This window comes from Acomys russatus, chromosome 8, assembly GCF_903995435.1.
Source record: "Acomys russatus chromosome 8, mAcoRus1.1, whole genome shotgun sequence".
Taxonomy (NCBI): domain Eukaryota; kingdom Metazoa; phylum Chordata; class Mammalia; order Rodentia; family Muridae; genus Acomys; species Acomys russatus.
The window spans coordinates 22,699,369-22,726,485 of record NC_067144.1 but is presented as its reverse complement, the minus strand read 5'-3'; the positions used below and the strand labels follow the sequence as shown (position 1 = coordinate 22,726,485).

At 44.2% G+C, this 27,117-nt stretch overlaps 1 protein-coding gene and 1 pseudogene across 2 annotated transcripts in view; both read right to left on the bottom strand.

Moving 5' to 3' along the window:
• The window catches only part of Igsf11 (immunoglobulin superfamily member 11), a 120,389-nt gene that overhangs the window by 83,056 nt on the left and 10,216 nt on the right, over positions 1 to 27,117 (bottom strand). The window lies entirely within an intron of this gene.
• LOC127193518 (uncharacterized) lies at positions 14,177 to 14,276 on the bottom strand (annotated as a pseudogene).

Below are 27,117 nucleotides of genomic sequence, written 5' to 3'. Positions count from 1 at the left end.
GTAGTCAAGAGGGAAAGGAAGATATTAAGTCCCATAATTCCCTTCAAGGGTACAACTCCAAGGGACCCAGGGATCTGTCACTAAACCCTGCCCCTTCATGGTTCCATCATCTCCCAATACCACTTTTAACACAGAACACTTAGGGGACACTTATCAAACCACAACGATGGGTTTGGGGAACTGACTTCAGACTGTGGATAAGGCACACATTTTAAACCTCACCCTGAAGTAAAGAGTGAGCCATTGAGGGGCATTCAAAGGGTGAAGAAATGGATCGGATTTCTTTTAGACAAATCATAGCAGTTGTCTGCAAGGTGCAGATTCAATAGAGTCAAGGATTCTCCAACCTTTATCTCAGCTTTGTAAACGTTTTTATCATCTCTCCAGTGAAATTTCACATTAGCAACCCATGATGGGGTGCGGGGGACCACTCTTCTGGCTGAAGTGGAGGTGGAAGCCCTGGAGCCTGAGTAGGCAAAGCTGCTGCCTCAGTGTCCATTGCAGAAGGTGCTGTGGGAAACTCTGGCATATGGAGACTTACTATTAATTATAATGGACCAGAGGGTAAGAAGCTGGTGCAACAGGCCAGCAGGAAAACAACCAGTGCCTGAAGTATAAAGAATGGCGAGAGGGGGGAAAAAAAAGAATTCAGAAAGTTTAAAATAGTACAGAATTCATACGGTTTTCCTCACTTAACTGCGTGTGGAGAGTAAGAAAATAAAATCAGGCGTGATCCCGTTGCAGGAGGATGACAGCTGATACAAATGAAATGTGGTTGGGCTTTCCTAAAAGTATCTCAAAACCAAGTAACTCACGAAACTGAACTTCAGCCTCTCCTCCAAACATTCTTCCAGTGTGCGTGTTTTCATCACCTCCGTTCACTGCACCGGACTGCCGCTGGTGCTTGAGTAAGATGCCTATGAAGCATCTTCAGTACCTGCATCCCAGACACTGTGTCCATCACCAAGCACCCCACCTTCGTCATGGTGTCAAAGCACTTCACTTATCCATCACTTCTCTCTATCACACTGTTAGCAGGCTAGGTCTTGCCGCAGTCACTTCTGCAATAGTCCCTCCACCACTCTCTCTACTACCATCCTTGACTCGTTCTAATTTACTCTTCATGCTAGATTAACCTTTTAAAACTGTAAAAATCTTTCAGTGGACTCCCTGATTTAAAGTCTAAACACCAAGAAGATATCTTGTATTATGCACCTCAGGGAACACAGTGCCAAATACTCTGTAGACAATAAATGATTTTAAAGGAATGGACAAGAAGGAATCAAGTATGGGCAAGAGGACAAACTCTGGTTGGGACCTACTGGGAGAACTGTGGCTATGACATCAAAGTAGGCTCTCTGACTGGCAACTAGCAGCACTGGCCTAGACCACACTGACAGTTGGCTTTAGAGCATCAGGACAGCCAGGAGGTGTGTCATGCAAGGACAATGGGATTAAGTTTATTTCAGGTAATCATGAACTAAGTTAACTTGCTGGAAGAAGGCTCAACTTCTTGGAAACAATTAAAGTGTCACTCTGACATGCAAGCCTGCAGCTCTGGTGTCACTTGAAGGGTAGCATAAGCCACCAACCGAGGCTGCCTCTATGGTGGGATCTTCACCATGAATAACATGGTGGCAAGGCCTGCCATTTGGCCATTTTATTCAAATTACTTTTCAGAACTTCTGCTTGGCTGACCACTCCTGAATGCCCTCACCTATGATTCCTCACTAATCCCAAGCCTTACCTGAATCTCATATGGCACATCTAATGCCTGGATTCTCATAAATACAGCGGGGAAATTCATAGTACAATGAATGCAACAAAAAAAATCACCTTTATTCTCCTTATCCCCCTAAATTGTCTTATGATATGGCTACCATAAGGATTTTCAAGCAATAATAAAACTGAAATTTACTATGGCCTCCCAAGAGTACTGTACAAAACATTTATTATAAAATATTGTGACAAATGTCCAATGTTCTCAGGATATTGCTCATAAGCAAAGTTACTTTTCCAAAGACAAATTATAAGAGTCAACGATTCTAATATTCGATACCACATCTTTATTTCCTTAACTTTTTCCAGTGTTAGGATTTCTTAACTACTCTATATAAACTCTTCAATTTCCACAAACTGGTGATGGTACCTAGGTATGAAGTCAGTATGTAAAACAATTATATAAATATTTCCTTTTAAGCAGAGATAACCTCTACCCACAGTGAAGAGAGCATGGATAATAGTTACAAAGCAAGAGGTGAGTCTGTTTACAACGTACACATTTGGATTATTATCCTAATAATCAGAAACAATGGCCTAATGATGATCCTAACATATTAACATGACTTATCATTTTTTTAAATTTTTTATTATTAATTTATTCTTGTTACATCTCAATGGTTATCCCATCCCTTGTGTCCTCCCATTCTTCCCTCCCTCCTCTTTTCCCCTTATTCCCCTCCTCTATGACTGTTCCTGAGGGGGATTACCTCCCCCTGTATATGCTCATAGGGTATCAAGTCTCTTCTCGGTAACCTGCTGTCTTTCCTCTGAGTACCACCAGGTCTCCCCCTCCAGGGGACATGGTCAAATGTGAGGCACCAGAGTACGTGAGAAAGTCATATCCCACTCTCCACTCAAGTGTGGAGATTGTTCTGACCATTGGCTAGATCTGGGTAGGCGTTTAAAGTTTACCACCTGTATTGTCCTTGGCTGGTGCCTTAGTTTGAGCGGGATCCCTGGGCCCAAATCTGCCTATCATAATGTTCTACTTGTAGGTTTCTAGGACCTCTGGATCCTTCTACTTTGCTATTCTCCCATGCTTCTCTCATCTAGAGTCCCAATAGGATGCCCACACACATATGGTCACTTGATTTTTGACAAAGAAGCCAAATACATTCAATGGAAAAAGGATAGCATCTTCAACAAATGGTGCTGGTCTAACTGGAGGTCTATGTGTAAAAAAATGCAACTGGACCCATATTTGTCACCTTGCACAAAACTCAAATCCAAGTGGATTAAAGACCTCAACATAAAACCAGAGACACTAAGTCACTTAGAGGAAAAAGTGGGGAAGAGCCTGGAACATATTGGCACAGGAGACAACTTCCTGAACAGAACACCAACGGCCCAGGCCTTAATGTCAACCATCAATAAATGGGACCTCATGAGGCTGAGAAGCTTCTGTAAGGCAGGAGACACTGTCAAGAGAACAAAGCGACAGCCTACAGACTGGGAAAAGATCTTCACCAACCCTACATCTGACAAAGGTCTAATATCCAAAATATATAAAGAACTCAAGAAATTAAATACCACCAAACCAAATAACCCAATTGAGAAATGGGGCTTGGAACTAAACAGAGAATTCTCAACAGAGGAATATCAAATGGCTGAGAAACACTTAAAGAAATGCTCAACCTCCTTAGTCATCAGGGAAATGCAAATCAAGACTTATCATTTATAATGAGGACCACTGATCAAACACAACAAGCATTAAAATTGTTGACCTATAAGTCAAGAAACATAAATAATTATGCTACTTCTAGAAGGCAGGGGTTATTAAGTAACCATCTTAGCGCCAGGCACAGGTTACCTCTTACAAGACATTGGTCAGGGCAGGCCTAGAAGCCCCTAAGACAGCACAGGTTTTGCCAATGCTCTTTGTTGCCACCATAACTAAAGGTAATACCCTATTGCTGAAGACGCCACTTATTTTGGTTGCCAAGACATAAAGAAATTGATCCTGACCTCACTAGAAAATTCTATACTGGCTGTCTGTCTAGCTTTCATATTACAGGAAGATGCTACGGAGGTGTTTGGTGACAAAATACATCAATATTTTTACTCTGCATGCTTTAATACCTCCCTACCATAAAAGTATATATACACATGTACCCACTGGTACAGGAGTGGCAAAACCGTTTACAGGAGTAACCAACTGTTCTCTTGATTGGATTTGAAGCACAATCTCTCTCTATAAGAAGGAATTTATATCTAGTATTGTATCTTAGTTAGGGGTTACTATTGTTATGATGAAACATCATGCCCAAATGCAGCCTCACAGGAAAAGCTTTCCTTGGCTTACATACCCTAAGTCTCATTCTAATGAGTGAAACCAAGGCAGGCACTCACATCAGATGGGACTATCTGAGGGATGGGCTGATGCAGAGGCCATGGAGGGACTATCTGAGGGATGGGCTGATGCAGAGGCCATGGAGGGACTATCTGAGGGATGGGCTGATGCAGGGGCCATGGAGGGAGGCTGATTACTGACTTGTTCCCCGTGGCTTGTTCAGTCAGCTTCCTTATAGAACCCAGGACCACCAGCCCAGGGGTGTACCACCAACAATGGGCTGGGCCCTCCAACATTAGTAACAAATTAAGAAAATGTCCCGCAGACTTGCTTATTACAGCCTGTTGTTATAGAGACATTTTCCCAACTGAGGCTCCCTCCTTTCTATAACTAATGCTTACATCGAGTTGACATAAAACAAGACGGAACAACGGAAAACATGGTCAAAACCCAAGGCTGGGTAAGTCACAGGCCCGAGGGAAGAACTTACTGATGCTGTCCTGCTGACTGGGCTTATTGCCAAACTGCCTTCTAAATATTTATGGATACTCATAGATCCACGTTGCTCCCAACCTTGGTCAGAAAAGCTCCTTATTGCAGTGGGAAGTGATGGACGAGGAGACTCCTAACTGTTAAAGCTGCTGAGCATAAACAACTGTGAGTGCCATGACACACAGATAGGCTGTCTACACCTACCCTCCCTGCCAAGCTTCAGGCTGTCCTAGCAGGGGCTGAAGGACGTAAGCACCAGAGGATGAGAAGGCATGCTGTACCACGTAGTCCTTTGGATATGGCCTGGCTGTTGTACCCATGAGCTCACAACAGCTATGGCTGCACGGGTAAGACCTGCACCAGATCAAGCCAGTTGAAACTTACAGGATGAAGAAGGAGAGGATCCTGGGATCACACCTCTGACGGTATATTGGCAACTGATGGCGCCTGGGAGAAGGAGGGTAATTTTTGGTGGGTGGCTACTGGTACACTGCCCATTCACTAGTGGATGACTCTTCACCCATGTACATGCAGGCAGCATGAACTAGACTCACTGGGATATGTGAAGTGAGAAAGAGAGAGAGAAAAGCTAGAAAGAGGTGTGCTGCAGGGGTGGGGGGGGAAGAGGTGTACTGCAGGGGTGTGGGTGGAGATGGGGGGATGGAGCTGGGGGTGGGTATAACCAAAGTACATTGTATACATGCATAAAATTTTCAAAGAATTTTAAAAAAGGATATAAACATTACATTCTGCAAGTTTAGCTCAAGATTTTTACCCAGCTGACAGTATCATGTTACTGGTCAAATTTCTCATAGCTTGAAACAGAATATCTCTAATACTTAAAATCCGAGAGAAGACAGAAAAAATGTGTAACAGCAAATAGACCATCTATTGACAATGAATAATATCATCTACTTTGTTTCTTCTTTTTTTCTTTTGTTTCACTTTCTGTTTTTTTTTTTTTTTTTTTTTTTTTTTTTTTTTTTTTTTGAGATAGGATTTCTCTGTGTAGCCTTAGCTGTCCTGGACTCACTTTGTAGACCAGGCTGACCTCGAACTCCCAGAGATCGACTTGCCTCTACCTCCCTGAGTGTGCCACCATGCCTGGCACCATCTACTCTATTACTGTGCTAGTCAATAACATCAGTTTGAAGTGTCTTTTATTATTGTACTTAGGAAGAAAGTCTCAGTTTCTTAAAGAGTTAATTTATGTATGTATAAGTAGGGATCAGCTGACCGGGAGCTGGAGTTACAGGCAGACGGTTGTGGGCTGCCTAACATGGGTGCTGGGAGCCAAACTCCAGTCCTCTGCCAAGCGCATGAGTACTCTCAACCACTGACCCATCTCTCCAGATGGCTCAATTTGTACAATGTTAAAATAAGCACAAAATATGAGACTTTTGGGCTGAGCATGTATATAGCTCAGTGGAAAAGAGTTTGCCTAGAGAGTAAGGTCTGAGGTCTGTCCATGGCACACATGTAAAACAAGAAAAGGAGACTTTCAACCACTGAGTAATTACTTGGGCCTTTCATTTATTTTCCAAGGCTTGACTACAACACCAAGTTTCAGTCTGCATGTGCCTTAGGAGACTTTTTGCTTCTGGGACAACGTAACCTAACACAAACAACTTACTGCAGGAAGGGCTGATTTTGATTTGTGGTTCACAGTTTTCAGTCGGTGCACAACAGTTCTTTTTCCACCCAGGCTGCGCAAATTCAAAACTCAAAATCCACTGCCACCACCTCCTTTCCATGAGCAAATGTACAGTTGATTTTTAAACCCATTACTTAAAATAGCACTATTGGGATTACTTCACCCTTCCCAATCCCTGAGTCAAGAGGAGCCTATCCTACCTACATTGTTATGAACAATGATATGAGAACCAGAAAAAGGAATTTGACCAGTGTAAACAATGAATCAGGGTAGGCTGACACCCCAGTGACCTTCCTTCCATGAGGATAGGCAATTCTTGGTTTAAAAGAAAAAAATTTAAAGCAATAAACTTCAAGATTATTTCAGGACCTCAAGCACCCCACAAAGGAGAAAGGAAAGCCACGCTGGCAATCTGCAATGGAGGTCAATGTAAAAATGACAACAGCGCCCAAACCCCACTGCAGCTGGCTTGAGAATGTGGCCTTGTGCTCAGGAATACTAAAACCTCTGATAAGAGTTCTATTGTGAAGGCTTTCCAGGAAAAAATATTCCCCCTTCCTCACTACAGCACAAGGACTAGAGCCACAGGGGCGGGGGGGTGTTGAGGGGGGAGAAGGAAGGCGATTCTAGGATGCACATTCACCTCTCCCCTAAAGAGACATCAGTGACACTTTAAGCATCCCAGGACCTTAAGAATTTCTGAGTTAGGGCGTAACTTCTTTTAGAAATAAACATGTTTGCTTGTTAGGGTTCATCTTAAATGTTGCGTCAATGGGCTATAAGGAATGCTCACCTACGGTCAAGCATTATACTGGATGTTTCCATGGAAGTGTTTTGGGACAAGATTAGCATTTAAATTGGCTGAATGAGGAAGGGGAATTGCTTTCCATGTGGGGCAAGGCCTTATCCAATCAGGTTGACTGAGTGAAAGCAAATCCTGCCTGATGCACTAAGCTGGACAGCAGCATCTTCTGGTTCAATGGTGGCTTCGGTCTGGATCTAGCCTGGGATGTCAGCGCTGCAGGCTTTGCTCCCCTCTCCCCAGTCACAGGAGCCAATTCCTGATAATTAACTTCTCTGAATACATGAACACACACGTGCACACTCTCACTCCTCCATGGAACCCTAACTATGCCATCTGCGGATACAAACTATAAGCTACTTAATCCATTTGCTCCAGTGTGCGGCCTTCCAGACCATAATTTCCAGAGGCCAAGCAGCAATCTTAAGACACAAGATCCAAAGTGTTTTATCGTGCTTTCTCTTTTTCCACATAGCCAAATTCCTTTGTAAAACACATATTACTAAGCATGAAAAAGAGGAGACTATTCATAGATAGAAGATTATTTTGCTTTTTTTCCAGGCCTTTCCAGTAGGAGGCTTTTTGCTTCACTTGTCACTGGTTTCTATGCTATTTACAATTACCACACAACCTGAGAAAGTTGCAGCACTACCACAGGCTGGATTTCTACTTTCAATTACATGATACCCAGATTACAAATTAAGCATGAAAAGTCAAGCCATGCCACAGAACATAGTGCTTTGATGTGATGGTACATATTTGGCCAAATTAGGCCAAAGGAGAAGAGCGGTACCAGTGAGCAAATAAAGGAAGAGAAGAGAATACTCAAGAACTACTCAAGCACAGGAGGAAAGGTGTGTAGAGGAGAGCCATCCTATGGGCCGCATCCTCACACCCCTCTTCTTCGTGGGCCTACTTCAGATCTAGGACAGCCACCATAGGCGGCAAAGGGCGCACCATGGATAAGAAGGACCCTTCTAACAAAAACAGTATTCATGAGGTCACAGACACCCAGATGTAATTCCACAGCTGCCTCCCCATTGCAGTGTTGCTTACAAGTCACAAAAAACAAACAAAACAAACAAAACAAACAAACAAAAACAAACACAAGAAAGAGAAGTGAGAAAAGTCAGGAGCCGCTTTGTAGTGAACCTTATGTGCCCACTTGACCGTACTGAGGAACACCCGGATGAGTGGCAAAACACTATGGCTGTGTCTCTGAGGATATTTCTGGAACTGGTTGGCATTGAACTGGAAGAATAGTTACAAGACTCACCCTCAGGAGGGTGGGTGCAAAGTGCAAACTGCCTGAGTGCTTGGTCTACGCCAATTGCTAGTGTTTGCAGCTTTGTCCTAATGATGACTTCATGGTATTGAAGGCTCTCAGCAGCTAAGTTCCCAGTTAAAAAATAAAAAAAACTATCATCACGATTATGTCTAAAAAGCAAAGGAAGCAACCCAGAGCCAGCAGAGAATGAGGGAAACCCTTAGAGATGACTGAGGAGAATGTCAAATTTTATATGGAAATCCCACGTGGTTTTATGGAACATACTTGAACATATATATCTGAAGCACAGGAGCAGACCAAAATTAGTGTGACCTGCACCAAGGCCTCACCACCTAACATGACCACTGCATGTGGAAGCTATACTCCAACACCACCTGTCGTCTAACAGACGGGAGAACACGGCGAGGCCAAGGCAACTAGAGACTACGGGAGGAGCCCATGAGAGAAGAGGGTGGCAAAGTGGAAGGCAGTTTCATGGAAATACTGACCAAGTCTCTCACTGAACAGTGAACCACAGATGTACAGGGAAGACTTAGGGCAGCCTGACATGAGGTCTGACCCACCACCCACCACAGGCATGACAGAGTTTGCAGGCTGCCTCACCAAATGAAGTGGCTGTTTACTGAACAAGTAATAATAACCAGCACGTCATGGGGCCAGAGAGCAGATACCAGACTCCAATAAACCACTTGATTTAATATAATGATGACATGATTTTAAATTGCACCACATTATAAAAAGACTATGAAATTTTTGATTTAAAAAAAAAAGATAATTGATAGATGCTATAGTAGACTGTCTGTCTGTCTGTCTGTCTGTCTCTTGTACTCCCTCTGATCACCTTCTCTCCTCTGTTCTCTCCTCTCTTTCCTCTCTCTCCCTGCAAACACTTTTGTAGACAGACATAACAAGGTACTGTGGCATATATGACTCTTGGAGGCAGAGAAGCCACATTACATGCACTATGAGCTGGAGACATGGGAAACCTTGAAAAACTATATATATATATATGAAGCACAAAGGCTAGAAGACCTACGGCCCAGATCCTTCCGTCTGTTCAGTCTACCCCTTCTCTCTCTCTCTGTTCTCTTCAGGCCCTCAACCTTATGTTGCTCACCTACACAGGTCAGGCCCTTCCACAGCCATCGAGTTTAGGTGCTAATCTCATGGAGAAATACCTCACAGGCACACCCAAAATGATATTTAACCAGGTTCTTAGGCATCCCAAGGCCCAGGCAACTAGACACATCAAGTTACCTTTCACAGATGCCAATCTCAAGATGAGTCAGATGCCGGAACTATCTGACATGGATTTTAAATTAGCTATTGCAATTACATTCAACAAAGAAAATGGGCATTTATAATAAACGAAAAGACAGGAAGCCTTCATTTAAAAAAAAAAAAAAGAAGCTATTATAAGAAATAAAATGAAAGACTAGAAATTTTAAATGTCTGCAATTTAAAGTTCATTGAATAAGCTCAAAAGCAGAATAAAAAATAAAGGAAGGAAAATCAATTTCAAGATGGAATAATAGAAATGGGGAACTTTTCAAAGTTAAGAACATTTACTCCATAGTAAGAAAACAAAGAGGCTTTAAAAAATAGGGGGAAAAAAAACAAGCAAGCTATTTGGATGAAAGAAAATGGTCCAATTACTTTGAAAAACCGTTTGAATGTTTCCAGGAAATGTAAAAACCAACCATTTCACTAATAAACATTTATTTACCAACGCCCAAAAAGTAAAAAAGTGAAATGTGTCCACCACTATCTCTTTATGGTACTCCCCAAGCCAGAAACAACTCAAATGCTCCCCAGAAGAAGAACGGGAAAACAAAGTGTATCCACAGAGATTTTTCTCCCCAACAAAAACCAAACTATTGACACATTCAAATGATTTTCAAGATCATTATGACCCAGGATGGAGAGACACTCAGTGGTTAAGAACTCATGTTGGCCTTATAGAAGACCCAGGTTCGGTTCCTAGCACCACACGGTGGTTCATAACCATTCATAGTGCCAGTTTCAGGGGATTCAATACCCTCTTCTCACCTCACGGGTCAGGCATGTATGTCATACATATACATACATGGAGGCAAAACATTCCTACACATAAAATAAATCTTTAAAAGAGGAAAAAAGTTAAAAGTTAATAACAGCTGTTCTTAAAATTGTATTATGACAAGTCAAAGATGCCAGGTTAAAATGTGTGTTATAAAATGTGTGTGTGTTAACAAGTCTATCAAACCAAACTAACGCACAGTCTCAACAAGTAGATCAGCACCTTCTTAAGCCTCTTACAGGTGATCTTAAGCACAAATAAAAATGTCCTGAATCTTTACCGAAATAGTGACTTGTTGGACATATCCAGCCATTACAAAAATGTTCTCATTACATAGTTTTAAAATGTTTCAACTCAGACTGCACCTCAATGAAGTTAATTGGGGGTGGGGTAGGGGTGGAATGACAGGGGCAGAACCTTGTCAGTGACCACTTAAGGGTCCTTTCTGTAAGGCACGGTTAGTAACTTTATAAGCAGACCCACCTGGGTTCTCATCCGAGTTCCCACAGTCCTGTCAACCAAGGAACAGCTTAATCACACCACTGAGCCCCTCTGTCTTTATTTCTAAAATTAGGATAATTGCCTGTCTTACATTGCAGTTGACAAGAAAAAAAAAAAGAAGAAGAAGTTCTGCCTGGGAGAACCTAATAGTGTTCTGTAGACAGCAGCATTGTGCATCAGTGTGCATGGTAATTCAGGAACATGTGTTTGTCAAACTTCTAAACCAAGTACATGGTACTTAAAGACTCTCAGTTGCCACAGGGGAATTCAATCTCAGATGCCTGCTTGCCAATCAGGGACACCAAGTGGAGGACAGGAAAGACGCAGAAACACACAGAGTATTTTGCCTGGCTAGTGACTTAGGCCCAGCATGTAAATCAGCTAATGCATCAAAGATAACCATTTAAAATCACCATTTTACATGAAACTGTCGTGGTGAGGACAAAGGCTATTACTTCTGGATCAGGATTTAAAAATAGAACATGTTGTGTTTCTATGCTAAAGTTATGCTGAAAGGATAATTTAGATGGGTGAGAAGATACAGTTGTTGATAAGCACTGCTAACTTCACATGACTATTAGGGAGGGCAGGGGAGGGGAGAAGGGAGGGAAGGGGAGGGAAGGGGAAGACAAGCAAAGTGCCTTTCCTCCTCCCAGGCCAGCGGGACAAGGTCTGCCCATTCCCAGTAGTATAAGATAGACAAGGGACACTCATGCAACTGAGGATAAAAAGCCCAGAGGAGAAGGAACGGCCAGAGAATCTGACAAACAGAAAAGGTGTCAGACTCATCCAAACAAACTCAGGAAGAGAGAAACTTCTGGGGTCTGCTGTTCTCACAACTATGCATTGTGTTTTCCAAGCCTTTCACACGATTTCAAACTATGATTTTCACAGACCTCACTCGATGTATTTATAACACACATCCTCCTTGCCCCATGAAAAGATAGCATCACCCAGTTTCTGCTCAGGTGGGTACCACCTAATGATAGCAACGTGAACGTCTGGTCTTTGCATCAGTCTAGATTCTGAGATCTGGTCTGCTCCTTAACACTTGAACCAGGCAGTGTGGTTCCCCAGGAGCAAAGACACCATAGTTTTTAACATTCCTCACCTACTAATTGAAACACCATCAAATCCTACACCTCCTTTCCTTCTTGTGTGCCCCCTATTCTAAGATGGAAATCCTCTCTTTACAATTTTTTTCATAATGTTTCATTTATTCAATGAAAAGGGGGGAGCGATTAAACGACTTTCATTTTCTCCCAAAATCTCAGAACTCCCCTCATTTAAAAACTAAACAACAAAAGAAGAAGAAACCCAACCCACACCAAGAAACACCTCTGTACAAAGCCCACACAGTACCCGCCCCTCCCAGAACTGAACGGGTGTTATTACAGGAATGAAACCCAGTGACACGCACAGAAAGGGCTGCGCTGAACTTGAGTTCTGTAGGTTACCAGCATCTTAAAAATACCTACACCTGCGTCTTTCAAAATGGAAAGCGAACACAGTAAAAGTTACAATGGACCACAGAACCAGAATCCCAGTGTCCTAGGACTCCTGGGGGAAAGGTGAACATTTGGATGAATTTCCTTCAGAAGACAAAGGAGGGAAGTGGGGGAGACCAGGCCATCATCAGAAGGTGCTGGGGTCCGTAACTTCCACGAGGTGCACGCTCATTTTTGTGTCCACGCTAGGAGTCCAGAGTGCACACAAGAAAGGAGCGTCTCCTTAGCTCCAGAAACCCAGGACTCTGATGGGGACCAGTGCCACCTGGCTAGAGGCAAATGAAGGTAAATCTCAACTGTGGGTTTTTGCGTTCTAGGATTAAGGGGGAAAGTTCTAAGGTTACAGACACCTCCCTACGCCCTCTCCTATGTAAAGATTGAAAACACACAGGAAAAGATAGCCATAAGACATTCTAACTTGCATTCTCAATAATGAAGATGACACTTAAAGCAAAGCTGTGCCCCGAACACCCACTCGCTCCTCATGGAAGGACAGAGGGAGGCAAGGACAAGCTGACAAAACCAAGAACTATTAAATCGCTCATCCACAGCAGTAGATACTGGCTCAAATCAAGGCATTTCTGTGGCCCCTCCTCTGGAGTGTATTCCTAGTGTGAGCACCCCAAACCTTAACGCATACACTCTGGAGCCAAGTGGGGTCCTTGTGCCCTTAGCACACTCTGCACAGCCTAGCGAAGGTATGGGGGGGCTGCTGACGAGCCCCACGTTCCGCTCCCATCCAGCACTGCTTCATTCGCCTGACTTGGTTATTTTCCAAATGATCAGGGCACACTAGTTGCCACAGGCTTCCCACTAGGTATCAGCCAAGGCCCTGACAGTATCAGGGAGTGGGGAGGCACGGGGCTCATGCGTGGGTCTGTGAGAAGAATAATCCTGAGAGAAAAGCGAGGAAGCCGAGACACAAGTCTTGCCATTCCCATTTCAGCTGGTAGTGGGTGTGGAGGCTCCGTGTAACTTCCATGCTAAATAGTTGCTGAGGCTTGTGGGCCTGGAGCAGCACGTCAAGGGACAACCCCACCCCCTTCTCCAAGTGGAAACTGCTGCTGCTGCTGCGGTGTACCTGGGGTCCTCAGATGTTTCCGGGCATGTATAACAGGACAGACAGGGCTGTTCCCAGTAGGATGGGTATGAGGCATCACGGAACTAGGACCGGGTATCTGGCCTGGATGGAGAAACGGGGGTGGGAGCATCCGATGGTGCTTCAGAGGGCTGGGGAGGGGGCTGCTAATGAGGCATCATGCCAGGGTGCCCTGGCCAGACCAGGTCCTGTTGGGTACCGGTGTGGCTGCTGTGTGTGGAAGTTCTGTATTCAGTAAGCGACTGCTGCCTCCGTTATCCTGCAGCCTCTTTCTCTGTGTCCACGGTGGTCTCCAGCTCTTCAAAACATCGAAGTTTCATCTTTACTTCCTTCATCTGTGCTTCAAGCAAGAGAGCTACCAGGGATTTCATCTTTCTCTCTTCCACAGCAGCCAGGTGCTTGCTTTTGGGAGCAGCTGAGGCGCCAGCAGCTGCTGCGGCTGTGGTAATGACTTCCTTCAAATTCCCTGTTCCACTTTCTTCTTCCGGTACCAAGGCCTCTTCCTTCGCACACACCAGCGATGTCCTCGGCCACTGCATTTTGCTTCTCTTCTGAGTTAATGTCCTCAATAACTTCGCTATCTTGGTCCTTCCTTCTGTTTCCTTTTTCTTTTTTTCTTTCTTTTTTTTTTTTTTTTCTTTTTTTTTTTTTTTTTTTTTTTAATTTTCTCTATTTTGTGTTTTATCACCTTCATCTGATTAAAAAGTATGGAGCATTTCACAAATCTGTGTGTCATCTCTGTGCAGGGGCCGTGCTGATCTCTGAATTGTTCCCATTTTATTATATGTGCTGCTGAAGCAAGCATTCTCTTTACAGTTCTTTCATGCACACTTTACCTTGTATTTTGGCTTTGAAACAATGATGACTCCAAGGTTTTAGTAGGTTTTTTGATAATCTGGCAGACTCGGGTTTTTCTGCCTACTAGGAATCTCACATGGTTTTGTAGCATCCCAGTGGACTCTTCACCGTATCCTAGCCCGCTGCAAATCCATCCTCCACACAGGCTGCTACAGCCAAGTGGCTAAAAGCAGTTCTGAGCAAGTTAGTCCTGTGTGTAAAACTCGAGAGGCCTTCTCCCTGCACATGGTGAGGTAAGACCTAAACATCTACCCCTCTGCTGTCCTCTCTCTGACCTCTGGCCTCAGCTCCCCTCCATCCCACCTCCCTCCATGTGGAAAAGGCTCACGCCACTTCGCAGGCTAGTCTCTGCTTCTGTGTTTGGCTGGCCCGGGCAATGTCCCCTCCCTTCCTCCCCACCACCCTTCTGCTTCCCGAATGTCCATTCTTTCCACTCTCCCTCCAAGATAAACCTTCTAGACCCATCGCTCCTCAATTCATTTCCTTTGATGATAGACTCACAGATTTTTTTTGAAATTTTTCTGTTGGGACTTTAGAATGAGACTGATTCTATAAACACGCATTTCATATAAGATCTGATTCCCACACACACACAGTGGCACATGCCTATAATCCTGACAATCAAGGCTAAAGTAGGAGAATCAAAAACTTAAAATTCAGCCTGGACTGCACAGTATCAGACCAGTCTGGGCCATATTACAAGATTGTCTCGAATGAATGAATGAATGAATGAATGGATTCTTCCATATAATTTCCACTCTAGTGGAGGGTGATATATACTTCTAAACCTCATTTGTTTGTTCATGCCTTCCATGCCTCTGGACCATTGTTTTGCCCCCTTCAACAACTATAGGATACAGAAAATATAGCCTAGTATATTCTAATGGGAACAAAGTGGCCTTAAAACATTTAGTTTCCAGACAGTTTTCTCAATGAGTTTTCCTATAGGGAAACATAAGATATATACTATTTATTCTTTTGACAATATTAAAACATCTACGCTACACTGGGGACTGGGCTACATTCTAGAGACATGACAGTCTTCAAAATAACTTGCAAATAGGCTTTTTTGAAAGAGGGGCCCTGATAACTCAGAGGGAGGTTCCTTAGAGACTACTGAATCCAGTCCAGCCACACAGCAGAGGACGTGTCCTGCCTAAACCCATCCTGCTAGTTTATACCAAAAGCAAGACAGTGGAAGGTTCTTAGCCTTTGTCTCCTAGCCTATTCCACTAGTGTGAAGGACTTCCAAGCCCTTCAAAAGATAGAGCACACGTTATTTGAGTTTAAGATACTGTATACATGCCAGCTGTGGTAGCATCTATCATCTCTGCAAAGGACCAAGAGTACTAGGCCACCCTTGACTACAGTGAACATTAGTGATCTACCTCGTCTATAACTCTGCATCCAAAATAAGTAAATAAATATAAAACCCTACATACACATCTGAACATCTTAAACCAGCAATCAGCGCATGAACGGAGACTTAACAGCGCAGCTTACGAAGGGAAAGCAGTGATAAAATAAAACAAACTTAAAAGAAACAAAAGAGTGGGAGCTGTGGGAGCAGAGCGGATGACATCTATTTGCACTCGTTAGCACAGCCTGGCATGTGCGACGCCACCCCCTTGGGTAATTTACATTTTTTTTAAAAGCATGTATTTCTAAATTTAGGAAGTCAGGATAATCAGGGTGGAAAAGCCCATCTGTTTGACGTTCTCTCCAGCTGCTGCAGATCCTGAAGTGAAACTGGAGTCTCTTCTCTGTGTCATCTTAGCCAGTCTGGACTGTGAGGACGTGACAGAAGCCAAAAAGCAGCTGAGGGCAGGGGTCTCCAGCGTGAATTATATCTGGTACATGATGTGCCCCACACACACACACACTGAGCTTAAATAAACCTGTCGCAAATGCTGAAGCACATCTGTGCTTGTTCGTGCTGTATGCACATTTCCCTTATGTGATATCATTGTGAGGTACAACTACAGAAAGACCCGGATAAATACCATGCTTCACTCTTTAAGAAGTTAAAATAATAAATAAAGGGACCAGAAGCATTGCTTAGCTGCATTATTGCTTTTTTCTCGGAGAAAGCATTTACCCAAATTCTGGCCCAAACTTTTCCACTTAGGTGCTGCGCTGCTTTGGAAAAGGCCTGTTTCTCCTGGCTTTTTATTACATGTCAATGCAAGAACAAAGGCAGGAGGGGACGAAGGAGAGAGGGGCGTAAAAGAAAAACAAGTGCATGTGGCTTTGGAATTTACAGCCCTGGTACTACAGAGCCCTGTGCCAGTTCCCACGAGAAGCTGCCACGGCTGGATGGACTCTTCCCCTTCCGGTTGGAAACTATCAACATTAAAATCAGAGGCAAATCCAGAAATACCCATCCAGATATGTTTTTATGTCTCTTGAAGAGGTGTGGATCATATATCTTAGAAGTTTAGATTTTTTTAGTAGATACTGAAGAATGTTTCTAAAGGGACTATAACCTAAGCACAATTTCACTTTATCAACGCTTTCCCAGAAGTGTAAAAACACCATCTGAGACATGAACACTTTTCTGGGCCCACAAGCCTTTTCTGCATAGTCTCCCTGTGCCAGACTCTGGAGCAAGCGATGCTGAATGATAGCAAAGCAAGGAAGGTTCCTGTTAGTGCTCTGAGCACTAAAGGAGCCATTTAGCCAGAAACAATGACAACTACGTGGAGAGACTCCAGCTTATTTAACATAACTAACAAGGGTGTCTGGCACGGACTCTGGGAGCAACATGAGCAAGTCACTATGATGTACCTGGAAGGCATGAGCGAGCACCCCACAGGGGCACAAAGCACTTTCAAAGCATGGTTACCTTAAGGGCATTTAAATACACAGCTTTTTCTGTCATACTTAATATACTTGTATTTGTACTAAATGAATATTTTAAGGAGTGATTTGAAATGGATCTTTTAGTGTCATCTTGTTCTTTTAGTGCCTTAGATGTTGGAGGTTTCTCCTCCTCTTCCTCCTCCTCTTCCTCCTCCTCTTCCTCCTCCTCCTCTTTTTCCTCCTTCTCCTCCTCTTCTTCTTCTTTGTTCTCTTGTCTATTTTGCCTCCAGTATGTATCTCCAATACCTAGAATAAAGTCTGATATAAAACAGGCACTAAGAAAATATTTAGTGAGTGACTAAGGTGTATTAAAAAGGAAGAGCAGGAGCTGGAGAGGTGGGTCAGTGTTTCAGACCTGTGTTGAGGTCCCGGTGGCCATTTTGGGTGGTTCATAACCACTACCCCCCAGATGCTGGCATTTAACAACATCCTCTGGCTTCTACAAGTGCTTATATCCACACGCACATGCCCATACACATGCACACAGAAATACATATGATTCAAAGTTTTAAATAGTCTTTTAAAAAGAAAAAGCCATTCCCAATATGGTGCTGTAGAAAGAGTAGGAAATCCACTGTGTACCGGGAGTTGCAGGTCCATTTCTCTATCTAATGCAGTCACTTGGTAGACAGGGGTTATCTGTTCCCCTTTTCACAAAAGGAAGACTCAGGAGTTAAACATTACCCTGACCACAGAAGAAAAAAAAAAAAAAAAAAAAAAAGACAACGTGCAACCATCTGGTCTACCTCACAGAGCCGAAGTTCAGGCTCTAAACTTTTCCCAAAAAAACAGGAGTTAGGTGGCAAAAACCAGTCAGAGGCCAGACCAGGCAGGGAGCTGAACTGAGAAGTTGGTGGCAGGTTAGAAAGCAATGCAGGAAAAGAAGGGGCACACACGAAAGATGTGGGACTAGGTAGACCAGGGCCAGACAAGAGGCACCAGGGGCAAAGAAGGAAGGGAGGTGTGTAAGCCACAGAGTGAGAGCACAGGGCCCCAGAGCTCCTCAACAAACCAAGCCAAGTGTTGAAAGGTCCTTAAAGTGAGAACTACCGAGAAAATGTCTATACAAGCAAAACATGGCACAAAAACTACTGACAAAGATAGTGGGCACTTCCCATAATTTATTAGCCACTCTGTCACTCTGGATTCTCTATAAAATTGACCTTACAAGTCTAAAGGGAAAAGCCAGTTTCCAGCAGAAGGAAGGGAACACTGTAATAGATTATTGTATGAGAAGGAAGATGTTTAGAATGCATAAGCAAATAGTTCAATGTCTACAGATCATATGCGCAACAGAGCTTCAAGTGAGTTACCATAGCTACAAAAACATAATTAATTTTGAGGAAACAAAGAAAAGAGATACCATTAGGGGTAGTTCTGAAAGAGAGGACTAATAAACACGCCGTCCAAATTTAATGAGCAGCGCTGCTTCCCACATGACCACTTCTGACACTGGTTCCCGCTCTCTTCTGCCTGGCCCGGTGTACTCAGGCTCCTCTGAGCTGATCTAAGTCTTGCTCAGACCCTGGAACACTCTATCAACTCCCCACATGCTCTAGTAACACGTCTAAGTTCTCCACACAATTATCGAAGTCATCTACTCAATTACGCACTATGCACATGCCACCTACTGTTTATGGAATGAGCATTTCCTAAGGAGTGGCTGAGAGAAGAGTGGTGCACAAACAGTCCAGTGTGTACGTAACAGTAAACTGATGAGGACAGAGAGAGGGAGGGAAGGAGGGAGAGAGCGCAGGGGTGCATGCTAAGTCCAGGGAGACTGCTTTGGGCATGAAGTGACATCCCAGCAGGGCACTGAAGCAACAATATTGCTTTCAAGCCCAAGGAATAAGAGAAGGAGGAGGAGGAAGAGGAAGAGGAAGATGGGAGATTTCAAGGTGAGGTAGTATTGTTGTTCATCAAGCCAGAACATGAGTTTAAAATTTTTTTAATTTATGACACTTAATAAAAATTAGAGTCAGCTATGTGACCCTATTTGACCTTTTTGGTCAACATATTCATTTGTAAAATGAACATAAGGCCAGGATATTCTGGAAAGTAATTAAATAATGCGTTTGGGAGGCCTAGAATCTATCACACACTCACAAATCACTCCCCTCTTCTGTAAAGCTATAAGCTCAGTGAAGACAGATAATAAGCACTATGCTTCTTTCCTGCTATTGACCCCGAAACATACGTGGCAATTTTTAACAATGCCTCTTTGACTTTGACAACATGAGTCTTCTAGCGTTCCTTTTTGATAATGATTTTTGAAAAGGAACTCTCTGGTTCCCAGAGCTGAGTCACCCAATGGGCAAATCCAAACTACTTAGTAAGGACCAGTGATGCGGGGACAGAGGTGAGGGGAGAGTACATCCTCGCAATGGGAAAACTGCGGAGCCATGTGAGACTCGCTCTTCCTGGACAGTTTGGTGTTTCGAGTTTCCCTGTGCTTAGAGTTTAACACTTTTTCGTTGTTAAGGTTCTGGAAGCCTTTGTAGGGCCAGTCACTAGTCTTAGAAATATTTCCCACAATCTTCAAGAGTCAGGCCCTAGAATGAAAACAAAACTACTGTGAAGGCCAGAGCTAAAGAGGCAAAATCTAATGCACTTATTGACATCTGAGCCTGGCACAGCGCTGCCTCTTCCTGTGGTGTCTTACGTACTCCCCCAGGGCACTTAACTCCAGGGACTGACGTTCACCCCCGCTCTGCAAGCGCACCAGCCACTTCTCCACACACCTCATAGGCTTATCTTCAGAACTAATGCATAAACACATATGAAAGTGTGTGCTGGTGCATGGCATGGCAGAGGCACCCCATATTTGACACCCAGACTAGAAGCGTTAAGACCAAAACCAGAGTGTGCGTGTGCGTGTGCGTGTGCGTGTGCGTGTGCGTGTGCGTGTGTGTGTGTCTCGCAGAAGTGGTGGTGGCAGCAGAACTGAGGCATCTTTGGGCTGGCATAGGATGGAGGATAACTCGGCTGGCCACCCTTCGGCACATGCGCCCAGAGCCCATTCAGCTTCAGTGTCCCAAGCTGTTAACCCACATTCAGTTCACTGTGGGCACCTTGGCATCAGAAAGAGCCTGCCAAAATCTAAGTATTAAAAGAAAACACTCCAAGTGATCAAGAAAATAAAGAGGCTTTTTCTCAAAAGAAAAGATCATCTACTGAGATTTGGTAAAGCAGCGCTAGTACACTTCGTGTAATTGCTACACGCTTGTGGTCATCTTGGTATATCGGCTTAAGTGAAAAACTAGGACAGGGCTCAAGATTGGTGCATCTGGCTAGATGAAGACTCTAGATTCCAGGGACTGGCTGTGCATCTAAATAAACTGTATGGAGAGGAGGGTAATACGTCAACTCCATCCCTCAGCTCAGAGATACGCACATAGAAAGCAGAGTCTTCTTTTCCCTCAAACTGACCTGATCTTCCTCGGCCACTTCTCATGCTGGCCCCCCCGATTAGTCAGGGTTCTCTAGAGTAACAGAACGTATAGAATGAATATATAAATAAATATAAATAGATGATATATAGATTATAGATATAGGTTGTTAAGTGGAGGTATACACACACACACACACACACACACACACACACACACACACACACACACACTGGATTTATTAGAATGGCTTATAGGCCATGGACCAACTGGTCCACCAATGGCTGTCTATGAATGGATGGTCTAAGAATCCAGTAGTTGTTAAACCCATGAGGCTGGATGTCTCGATCTTCATTAAATACCGAAACTTCAAAGAAGTGGGCTTTAACGCCAATGAAGGAAGGAACTTGCTAGCAAGTGAGAGCCAACAGGCACAGAGCAAAGGCTTCCTGCTTCCTGTCCTTATAGAGGCTTCCAGCAGAAGGCATGGCCCAGGTTAGAAACAGGTCTTCCCACCTCAAAAGATCTGGATTAAAGGTGTGTTTTATCACCTTAAAGATCCAGATTAGAAGTGGATCGTCCCTCTAAAAACAAAACAAAACAAAAAAAACCTCCCTCACTGGCGTGTGACCCATGTGAAGGTTTTAACCAACTCCAGACATAGTCAAGTTGACAACCAAGAATAGACATCACCCCCCCCCATAAGCATCTACACCCATTCTGAATGAGCAGCTGGAATCGGGCGGTTAACTAAGGTCCGTGTAATCTGATCATCTCAGGCTGAGCCAACACAAACAGCTTCTGTGGACAAACATGTCCATCTTGCTCTTGGAAGGTTCAGATAAATACTATTGTCTTTAGGATTTCCTCCCTCTTCCCCACTTTACTAAAAACAAAAAGGGTGTGTGTGTGTGTGTGTGTGTGTGTGTGTGTGTGTGTGTGTGTGTGTGTGTGTGTTAATGACTGAGGTGGCTACTCAAGCCACCCCAGGCCAGGGGAGGAAAGGGTCAGCTCTCCTATCCACATAAGGTTCTCTGGTTCACCACCTGCCTCTGCTCAAGGACCCTGACAAGCCCCTCCTTCACAGAGAGATGGTAAGAAGAACGTATCCTATGAGGGGCTCAAAAGTGTGATGGGCCATATACAGGTTCCCAGCCTTGTTCTGTGGTCCTAGACCTTCATCTGTGACCACTATAGACTAAATGTCTGTGCCCCCTCAGAAGCCAAATGTTGGAACGGAATCCCCAAGGTGGTGGTATACAGAAGTAGGCTCTTAAGACATGAGTAGATCATTACTGGACCCATCATGACAAGACCTGCCCCTCCCATCACCCAGGGACACAGAAAGATGGTTGTCTCTGAATTAAGAAGCAGGGAGCATCGAATCTTCCAGCATGAAGATCTCAGACTCCTCAACCCTCTCTGTGAGGAGCAGATTTCTGTGTCTGTGGTAGCACACTGTTCTCACAGTCTGAGGATACAACCCCATCAGCCCAGAAGTCTCTTGCATGCGTAGGTGGGTCCTGAGGAATGCAGCACAGCCTCAGACTCTGCTTGTTTCTGGCCATTCCCTTCTTGCCATTACACACGCTGTAAGTGGACAGCTTTAGCTTGCAGGACCCAAGAGCCAACCAAATCCCCAGTCTGTGGGTGGAATTCACGGACAGAGCAAGGATGTGTTCTGAGCAGGCACTCCATGCAAACCAGTCAGGCCATAAATTGCATCAGATTGAGCTGGGTTGCTGTCCCTGGAAGGCTGAACCCTACACCTTTTTCATCCCCAGGAGCCTAGAGGATAATAAACTCTCCGGAGAGGGGAGGTTGTTGTTAATTCTAAGATCTGCAGAGCGCATAAGAAGCAAAGGCAGTGCCTCACTGCCTGTGATAAAGACCACACAGAGGGGAGGGAGGCACACAAGGCTGAGTATCCGGCTTTATCATCTTATACCTGATGCTTTAGCTGTGATGTTCTGTTTCCTTCCCTGATCCTAACGGCAAGTATTCTACAGGACTTCTTTCCTGAGTCACATAAGTCTGCAAATTATAACTGCGGTGACAGTTCTAACTATAGGGACACATATGTTAAGTACCTAAAACCCACATTAACTCGTGCTGTATAAACCACAGCAGCATATGTAGGGTGGGTTTTTGACTGTGGTGGAAAACTGAAGAAGAAACAAACTTTAAAAGCTGATGAGGCAACTCTCTTATAAAAAGGGAAAATGTAAAATCAATCTAACGCTAAGTTGGCCAAAAATTTTCTGTGCACTTTCTGAAAGCTATCTTTGAACCACAAATTAAACACTGGTGGTATTAGGATACAAAGGGCTTAATATGTAAAATGCTATGTACAACTAAATTGATCATTTGAAAAGAAAGTGCTATATGGTTAGAAAAATAAGATAGTAAGGTAGAAAACCTCAGCTCCAAACAAGGAAGATATTCATGGAGAAGGTGGCCACGATAAGCATGGTGGTAGCACAGGCTAGCCCACCAAGCCCGGGGGGGGGGGGGATGAGTTCCAACCCAATGGAACTATTGAGGTGGGGTGAATAGATTATGACCCCTCAGAACATGTGAGGTGAAATGGCCCAGACCAACAGACAGTACCTAGCAATCACAGGGTGGATGCATACATTTGTGCAACTACTTTGGAAGACCGGCAAGCAGTACCTACTAAAACAGGACATGACCTGTGTCTGCATAGCATAACCTGCCAAGCCACGCATGCCGAAGTGTGTGTAGCAGGGCAGGGAAAGCCAGGGGAGTGGAAGGTGCACGGCAAGGTACAGGGATTGGACTTGGGCAAGCTGAGTGGTGCCAGCATCCAGGAGGGACCACATAACCAAGACAGCCCAAACAAGCCACCAGAGGCTCTTGGCCACTTGATGATCTCTGAACACTTGAACTTCAGGCAGAACAAGTCACGGGGCGGTTCTGTAGAGATCTGGTGCCCAGACCGCAGGCTGTGTGTTGCACACTAATATCCAATACAAATACTAATGAAGGGCTGTGGCTGCCTCGCTGCCAAATGGCAAGTTAATTTTATCGCTAGAAAAAAAGGATGTGACGAAACTGCGCCTCGATATTGCTGATCTCAGCACTGTGGCAGGAAAAAATAAATAAATAAATAAATAAACCTTAGCTTTCTCTTTATTCTAGAATAAACACTTGGTTCTTCATTAGAAGGCACTAAAATGTGGCTTTGGCTTGGCACCGTGCTGTACAGACGAAACCATGATCACTGATTGCGTCAGTCACTTTTTGTTGCTGTGACAATCATCTTTAGAAAACACTTGCTGAAAATAAAGGCTTGAGTTGATGTTTCCAGAGGTCTCCGTCTGGCCACAGCTGGCTCCACTGCCCTGAGCCTAGGCTGAGGCTGAACATGGTGACAGCAAATGAGTTGTACAGCCATTCACCTCGTGGTGGCTAGGAAGCCCAGCAAGTAGGGCAGGGGTGGAGGGAAGACACTGTGCTCCCAGGCTTCTTTCTTTTCCCCTCTTTATTCCAAATGACCTGCAGCCTAGTGGGCAGGACCACCCCAGTTGTGTTGCGTTCTCTTCCCTTAGTTCCCCCTGGAAATGTCTTCAGACATATCCAGAAGTAAGCTTTGCTGATCTCCTAGCTATTTCTCAAGCCAAACAAGTTGACCACAAAGATTAACCATCAAACCTTGGGGGAAATGATTCACTCAGTAAATTGCTTGAGATCCAAGCACAAAAACTTGAGTTCAGAACCCCAGTGCCAAGGCCAAGCATGCAGCTAGAGAGTCAGCTCAGCAGTTAAGAGCACTGGCTGCTCTTTCAGAGGAATCGAGTTCAATTTACACACCACCCACATGCAGCTCACAACTGTAACTCTGGTTCTAGGGAATCGGATTCCTTCCTCTGGCCTTCATGAGCACGAGACACACATAATGAGCAGACATACTTCTCAGAATGGTTTCCAATAGAAGGTGACAGACATCATGACACTGCAATCCTGTCATCACAGCACTTGGGAGATGGAAACAGAGGCAGCTTGCATATGTGCAAGGCCAGCCTGGGCTACATAGTGAGACTCTACTGCAAAGCACAAATCCAAAGAGAGGTGCACTGCAGTGGTTCTCAGATACAGAGAGAAGACGGGCATTACCAAAAAGAGATGCGCAGTACAGGCGATGTCCCCTGAGCTGGAAGTGATAAGAGATGAAAACTTACGTCTGCACCAAGAATGAAGCCTTCACATTGCTAGACTGAAATATGGCACCAACAGAAGCAGTGAGCCCCACACCTATGCCTCGCCCCTCATTGTCAACTGTGATGTTTTTACAGGTGTCCTCCAATTATCAGTTTCCTGGGAGTTTTTATACTGTTCTTATATTTTTGTCAGGTCTTTCTGTGAATCTATTAAGTTTATTATGTTTAAACTTTTAGTCTGTTAAATGGTGAATTACAGAAAGATGTGTACACTATAGAGACAAAGCTAGAGGGACAACCTGTGTTAACAGGAAATAGTGCAGAGTCATAAAGGACATCAAATGATATTCAAGCACTGAAACACACTGTGCATGTGTGTGTGTGTGAGTGTGTGTGTGCGCGTGCGCACACGCACTCCCGTGTGCCAGCGCCCCCCCCCCAAGGAAAAAAAAACTTATCCTGTGGGTCTCTGTGATCCACTACGACCAGCAGAGTAAAGATCATGAGAGGCAAGAAGGTAGCTGGGTCCAATACAACTCGGTAGCCAGTTCTGGTTCCATCTTTGGGAGTCTGACCCCAAGTACTTTATTTTAGGAACATTTAAAGCAGAGTACAATTCGGGTGGGGTGGGGGGGAGGGGAATCTTTCTGGTGACAATTAACTCAATCCTCTGTACACAACAAAGCATGGCATGACTACGTAGAAACTGTAAAGACATATTCCATAAAGGAGGCTTCTAGAGATAAACTACACGCGATACCCTCCATCAAGACAGGTTCTATAGACTGACAAGCTCACAATAGAGTCAGGGCGGGGGGTGGGGGGAGAGGTAGGGGAATGGGGGAGCAGGGGGAGATCTGGTGTGCTCTTAGCCACACAGACAGCACGATGATGGGTAACAGGTCGGTGTATTCCTTGTTTGAAGGCACAAGCCTGTGTGCTTAACATTCCAAGCCGTCCTGGTGCTTATCTGTGAGCACAAGGGCCTCAGTACCTCCCACATTGTCCTGTAAGTCTTCTGGGGTTTGCCACTATTATTGAGGGGCAGGTGAAGAGAGCCACATCTGCCACCTGCAACCTGGCAGAGAGAGTAAAGAATGGGTGGCAGTAACGCACAGTTATCAGCCAGGAAACTGAAAATGTCATAAACATAAAAGGATGTCGACATAACTTGAGAAGGGTTGACTGAAAATAGCAAGAAGATTGCAGGGAAGAAAGATTTTAGGAATTCGTTGGTTTTCAGTCATTGGCTATGAGAAGAAATAAATGGCCTTTGCTTATGAACAGGCCATGGGATCTCACACAGGCCAGCATGTAGTGTGTATAATGTAGCCACAGTCAGCAACAGTCCTTACATTCTAGGTAATGTGGGAAACTGGGCCAAGCACAAAAGCAGTCCACCTGGGATTTTTAAACAAACACACACACACACACACACACACACACACACAGCACATATGTCAAATGTCCTACATAAAATGTGATTTTTTTTCTTGACGTGTTTGAAATGGAATGAGAACTAAATGGTTTGCAAAGCCCAGACATGTGAAATCTGAATTAGTCCATGTGCCACAGTTGGGAAATAAAAGAGCTGGGGAAAGGCACCAGTACCCTCCATTGCAGTCGGAGAAAGGCGGTCTGCCAACTTCCGCTGCAGAAGAGGATCTGGGCGGAGAGCTCGGGAGGGAATGCTGAAGAGTGCAAATTATTTTTGTGTTCACGCACTTCATCATCATCAGTTTATAGAATATTTGTTAGACAGTGAGGAGTAAGCAGATTTGAATTATTTTAATGCAGGCAGATGGCTTGGTCATGGAAATCGTGAAGAGATTTACCAAGCCGCTCCACCAGATCAAGGACATTATGGAATTAAAGGGCTCGAGGAGACCCTACTGGTCTAGAGCTCACATTCTATTTTCTCCTTAATGACAGAGACAATTTGACTTTCTGATACAACCGTGGGGGTGTGGGGTAAAAACACACGCGATCCATGCAAAGGAGCACACATCTTAAGAATGCACCTAGCAATATGAATTGACCAACAGGCAACTACAACACGCCGTGCTCTGAGGCCACTGAAATTGCAAATAAAAGACAGTTCAGAGTGTTTTCAGGAAAAATGACTCATGCTTAAGTTTCTAAAGTGATCTTGGCATGTATGGTCTAGATTCAGGAGTAACTTGTCCACCTGCCAGAAAGGTTCCGCTAACGTGATGTGAGAATGTATTGGGTAACAGGCTTATGAGTTGCACAGGTTTCTTGGTGCTATCAGCCTGACTGATTCTGCCCATCCTAGAGACCATCTGGCTCTGTATGCAAACATCATCTTTCATGAAAATGCAAAAGAACAGC